This window comes from Cnephaeus nilssonii (genome assembly GCF_951640355.1).
Source record: "Cnephaeus nilssonii genome assembly, chromosome: 5".
NCBI lineage: Eukaryota > Metazoa > Chordata > Mammalia > Chiroptera > Vespertilionidae > Cnephaeus > Cnephaeus nilssonii.
In genome coordinates, this window is record NC_137076.1 from 83,652,691 (window position 1) to 83,659,071 (window position 6,381).

Below are 6,381 nucleotides of genomic sequence, written 5' to 3' on the forward strand. Positions count from 1 at the left end.
GCCCTGGGTGGCTGGGCAGCTGACATCCGAGGCTTGCCTGTGCCTCAGGCCGGTCCTGGGCAACTGGACAGCCGACATCTGAGGTTTGCTTGCACCTCGGGCATCGGCTGGGCAGACACCATCTGAGGGTTGCCTATGCCTTGGGCCGGCCTTGGGCGGCTGGGGGACTGAGGGGACTGGGGGACTCCGGAGGCAGGTGTGGGGAGCGGCCATACCTGCCTGGGGGCGGGCCTGGCCATGCCGCGGGCCTGCCGCCCCAGCGGGGCTGAAGGGACTGAGCGCTGCCATCTTGTGGCTGTGGGCGCCGCCATCTTTGAGGGTGTGGCGGTCAATTAGCATATTCCCTTCTTATTGGCTGTGGATGCCGCCATCCTATGAGGATGTGATGGTCAATTAGCATATCCCCTCTTTATTAGATAGGATTGTCCTACCATAGAGAATCATATCCAAGGAAGCTCTCAAGTACCATGACAATCAAACTTCAGTATGCCCCAGTGCTGAAGAGTATGACTTCCTAAGCCAGATTCCTGGGTTTAAGTGCAAGTTCTGCCACTTGCTAGCTGTATGACAACAGGCAAAATTTTTCCTCTCCCCGCCCCCACTAACTATTTTTTGTCTCCATTTTCTTATCTATAAAGTAAGGATAATATCACCGATCTTACAAGTTTGTGTGGATTAAATGAGTTAATACATGCACAGTACTTACAACAGCTCTACAGATACCAGCTCTCTCTGCCTTGGTCTCCCTTCCCAGCATCTCCCCAGGTATCTCTTCACATTGCTCCTTGTGTTCCAGCCTTAGCAAAGGGTCTTCCCCTGACCAGAATACATTTCTGCCTTTCTTTACCAAACTATCTCCTTATTCCCTAACTTGCAAGTCATAGCGCTGCCTTGGAAAGTGGAGCCCTCCCTACCACTACTACCCCAGCACCACAACAAATTATACAGCTCTCCTAATACCAACAAACAGCAAGCAACAGCAAATACTGCCCTCGGTTACACACACACAAAGTATAGAATCTTTTTATTTATTTATGTAAAGGACCATTTCAATGTACTTCAACATTTGTAGGAAATTAAGCTACTCGACTCTATTAAACTGTATCTTTGATTAATTCTAAATATTGTAAGAGAAGGATATTTTTCCATATAAAAAGGATTTTAAATTCTTTTATAAAAATTGTATGTGCTGTCATAAAGTACAGCTGGAGTTTATTTGCATAATATCAGGTTTCTCCACGTTTGGTGCAATAATGAGATACTGCTGTCATGATGAGTGTTTGGAGCACTGCTGGGCATGTTTTTGCCATGCTGTTGCCATCTCAAACTCTCCCCTCTCTTTTGGAAGCTCCCCACATTTTCCTTTGGTACCAGCATAAAAAAACCTATGGAAAAATATAATCATCATCCAGGCTCAGAGAAACAAGTTCTGCATTGAGATATGTTGGAACGGTAGAGTCAGTCATCTGTTTGGGAGACTGAGAAGATGTTTTGCTGCAGGAGGTGGGTGGAGGGTGTCTTTTTCATCTTAGGTCTTAGGATATTATGCCTCAATGCCCTGAGACCTATTTCCTATACCTGTCACCACCAATTTGTTTAGGGATGCTAAGAAAATGCCTCAATTTTCTGAGCTTTAAATTGGTACTTTTCAGAGATGATCTTATAGATGAGAGGCCAGCAAAGTTCTGACTTTTCCTTAACTCTAAAGGGCCAGATATTAAATATTTTTGGCTTTATCAGCCATAGGGTCTCTGTTGCAATTACTCAACACTGCTGTTTTAGTGTAAAAGCCACCATAGCAATTCATCAATGAATGATCATGGCTATGTTCCAATAAAACTTTATTTTCAAAACCAGGTGGCAGGCACTGCCTTTATTAAGCAGAGGTGAATTTGCACATGCATGTGCATAAAAAAGAATATTAATGTGATTGAATATTGTTTTTTGTATGCCCTTTTCCCAGTGAAGCAGCATGTAGAAAGATGAAAATTATTTACTCAACATTTAGTATGCGCAAGAGGGACTGAGTGTGTGCCACATTGCATCTTTATTATAAATTTCATTCTGAGATCATTCCCATCCACCAACCCCCCAAAAAACACACTAAAAACAGGTGGTACAGTTTGTGACATTGGTCTGTGGCTACAGTTTCTGACCCCTGCTGTAGATGACCACTTATTCACTCATTTTTTTATTCATTTGCTTATTTAGGAAATATTTATTGAGGGTTACTATGTGTATCAGGTGCCATTTAAGGCACTGGAGACTGAAGTAGCAAAGCAGAAAGGTAAGAACGCTGATCTCTGAAATGTACTTTGTTAACAAAAGACAAACAATAAATAAAGTCAACCAATAATTTTTGATACTCATAGGTGCTGAATAGTGATAGGAACTGTCTTAGGCCTGAAGGAAAATGTGCATGGTATTTGAGATGAGTCCAAGGAGGTAACAGCACAGAGGCTGTGTGTCTGTGCTCTGGTGACTTACATAACATTATCTATCCTTCACTAGAGGCCCGGTGCACAAAATTCATGCACGTATGGGGGGGGGGGGATGTGTCCCTCAGCCCAGCTTGCACCCTCTCCAATCTGGGACCCCTCGAGGGCAGTTGGACATCCCTCTCACAATCCAGGACTGCTGGCTCCCAACTGCTCACCTGCCTGCCTTACTGATTGCCCCTAACCAGTTCTGCCTGCCAGCCTGATCACCCCCTAACCACTCCCCTGCCCGCCTGATTGATGCCTAACTGCTCCCCTGCCAGCCTGTTTGCCCCTAACTGCCCTCCTCTACAGGCCTGGTCCCCCCCAACAGCTTTCCCCTGCAGGCCTGGGTCCCCCACAACTGCCCTCCCCTGCTGGCTTGATCGCCCCTAACTGCCCTCCCTTAAAGACCTGGTCCCTCCCACTGCCCTTCCCTGCTGGCCATCTTGTGGTGGCCATCTTGTGTCCACATGGGGGCAGCCATCTTTGACCACATGGGTGCAGCCATCTTGTGTGTTGGGGTGATGGTCAATTTGCATATTATGCTTTTATTAGATAGGATTACAACCCACAAGTTGTATTCTTATACCTTTTTTGTAGATGAGAAAAAAATATCAGAGGCTCAGAGAAGGATAACTTGCCTATAATTTATAGCTGCTAAAGACAGAGCTAGGATTCAATCTGGGTCCACTTGTCTCAGGGCCAGGGACTTCCAGTTTCTTTCAGGAACTATAATCTTTAGAGTCCCAGATATTGCTTCTCAGCCTTGTGGTGAAGGTCAGGTATACAGACCTGACCTTCTAGCTTTCAATGAGTTATAGGCAACCAGGGCTGGAAAGAAACTGAGACACACCTTTATTCACTCAACCTTTCATTCAAGCAGCAAGTCCTCTAAAAATCATTTACTGAGCACCTACTGTGTACCAGGCACAGTTAAAGATATAATGCTGAGCCAAACAAATAAGATCTCTGACTAGAGAAATGCTGGTAAATGTTGAAAACTGGCTCTGCAGAGGTGGATTGGCCAATTTCTGTGGTGTAAATACTTCCCCCATGCTGATTTCAAGCTGCCAACTTGTTGCGAAATTACTTGCAAAATTTCTGAAAATCTGACAACTGGTTTTTGTGACCAGCTGTGACCCTGCTCTGCATATCCTGTGCTGTAGGCCCTCAGTGCTTACAATCCAGTGGGAACAGAGACAAGTAAACAGACCCTTTCCACATGGGGTAAGGAGTACTGTGAAAATAGGTGCACTTAACCCAGACATGAAAATAGAGAGAAAAAAGCAATTGCTGTGATATACTTGACATGAAAGATGTAAATATTTGGAAACAACACTTATATTTTGTTTCTTTTTTCTTCTGTTAACATTCATATTTTGATAGATAGAAATCTTAATTTTTGTAGAAATAATCATCATCCTGTTGACACACACCAAATGGTCCTTGGATCAAACAATTTAGATTGTTTTAGTTATCACTTTACTTGGTAGCTGCGGGCCCGGTTTAACTAAAGGTTCAGGGTTCTAGTCTCTTTCTAGCTGCTCACTGCTCCTGTGGCCACGGATAAGTGATTTGATTCTCGGTGCAACCTCTCCAGTTATACAAGTTGTATTTAGATGGAGTCTCTTTTCTATCCCCACCAAGTGAGAACTCTCAGACAATAGGCACGAAGAGGAAGATGGCATTCTGTCAGGCCTATTGCAGGCTACCCCCATTTTTTAAACCCTACAGCCATTTACAGAAAGCCCATTTTAGAAATGAAAACGTAGCTGGACCCCAATAAATCTAAAATATGTATAAAATCCACAGTATTTTAAAACCAAGATGGGACAGAAACACCACTGCCATGTGGACAGGCTTTTGAAAATGTCATCAGCTCGAAAATAGCAAACTAGGACTAACTCTGGGCCTCTTGGGACTTGTAAACTTTTCCAGTCATATCTGCAGGCATCTGCTCAACTCTTAACACCCATACTTTTTTTAAATGAGGCGGCGCCTAGGACCTGGTCATGCACTAGCTAGAAATATTGTTTGGGAAACTGTTCTTGCGAGAACACTGATGACCGACACGCATAGCGTCATCCACACAACCTAGAGTCTTAATTGCCTTTCTGGTGTGGCTGACAGCCAGGATCTATATATCCATATTTCAGGTTGTCTCTCAGGACTCCCGGATTCCGGCGGTTGAGGCAGGAGACTGCAGCTGACCCCACCAGGCTCTCCTTCCACTGCCATCCCAATCAGTTTGCCTCTTCTGCAGGGATCTGTGTGGGCAGGCAGCTCAGGACTGCTCCAGCACAAAGCACAGCGATTCCAAATCTTGCCTCACTTCATTTTTAAGTGAGGCTTACATCCCAGGGACTGGAGATGTGATTAATAAAAGGACTACAGCTGCAACCTGGAAATCTGTTTTTATGGTTGTTCCAAACATATGCACTAGGTTCATTTGGAATTCGTTCCTCTGACTTTAGTTCAAAAGCAGCACCTAGCGGTCCTCAGACCATATGGATGGTAAACTGTGATGAAGGTCTTTTCTATATCTACAAAGCACAAATCAGACAGATGCAGAGACTCAGATTTTCCACTCAGACTATCTTCCTTGATGTGGTTAACCATGTAATGACCAAACCCATACCTCATTGTGTTCTAAGTAAACCAAACCTCATTCCACATCAAAAAGTTACCCAGTATTCAGGTCTATGTGATACATTGTAATTTTCCTTCGGAACATCTGTAATTGCACATTCAATTAGATTGATTGACAAGCTATAGAGGTAAAAAAAAAAAAATTGTCAGAGAAACCACAGGGAAGGCTGGATACTGTGGCAAAGTGGAAAGCTCAGGCCTTGTGAACAGGAGGCAGTTTCTATTTTGTTCCACCAGATTCCTGCCATGTGGCAATGTAAGCCCAGTGCTAACTTTTCAAAGGAAGCTTACAATCTGAATTTTCATGTAAATTCTCTCCACTTTTTTAAAATCCTCACCTGAGGACATGTTTAGAGAGAAGAAAGGAGAGAGAAAGAAAAAAACAAAACAAAACATCGATCGGTTGCCTCTTGTATGCATACTGCCAGGGATCAAACCAGAAACCTAGGTATATGCCCTGATCGGGATGATGCTCCAACCAACTGAGCTACCTGGCCAGGGCTCTCTCCACTTTTAATGGTTCATAATTAAATTTTTGTTTAAACCCATGGACCAAACACATCTGTGGGTTAAAACCCAGCATACAGATCACAATTTTGTAAACTCTTAAATTGATGAAACTACTTCCTATAACAACCTGTAATTTTAGAGATTTTGCAACACCTGAAAAATGTTCTCAAGCTCAATCTCCCACACTGCCACACACCCTTCTTTTAAAATATATTACTTCAGTATAATATATATTCAGTAAAGTACATATATCATAAGTGCAAAGTCCATAGGTTCACAAACTGATCATTTATGTATAGCTAGCACTTAATTCCAGAAATAGAACATAATTTGCATTCCAAAAGCCCCTTCCAATCACTATTTGCCCCACAAAATTGATCACTATTGTATACACTTCTCTGTTGCCTCTCTTTCTAAATAAAGTCAAATGAATACTGCCTGTGCATGAATTAGTTACAATAATTCAAACTTTGGATTACTAAAAGGCAAAGCATCTATAATAATAAAAGCATAATATGCTAATTAGACCAGACGTCCTTCCGGACATCCATCTGGATGAAGCCAGGCTGCGAGGGAAGCCCTGGTCCCACCAGAGGGAAGCCGGTACCAGCAGCCTGGGGAAGGAAGGCCTACTCTTGCACGAATTTCGTGCATCGGGCCTCTAGTACATATATAATTGCTGTGCTAGGAACCTTCGTCTGATATTTTAGACAATTTATCAGCAGAGTTGAACATACAGCCT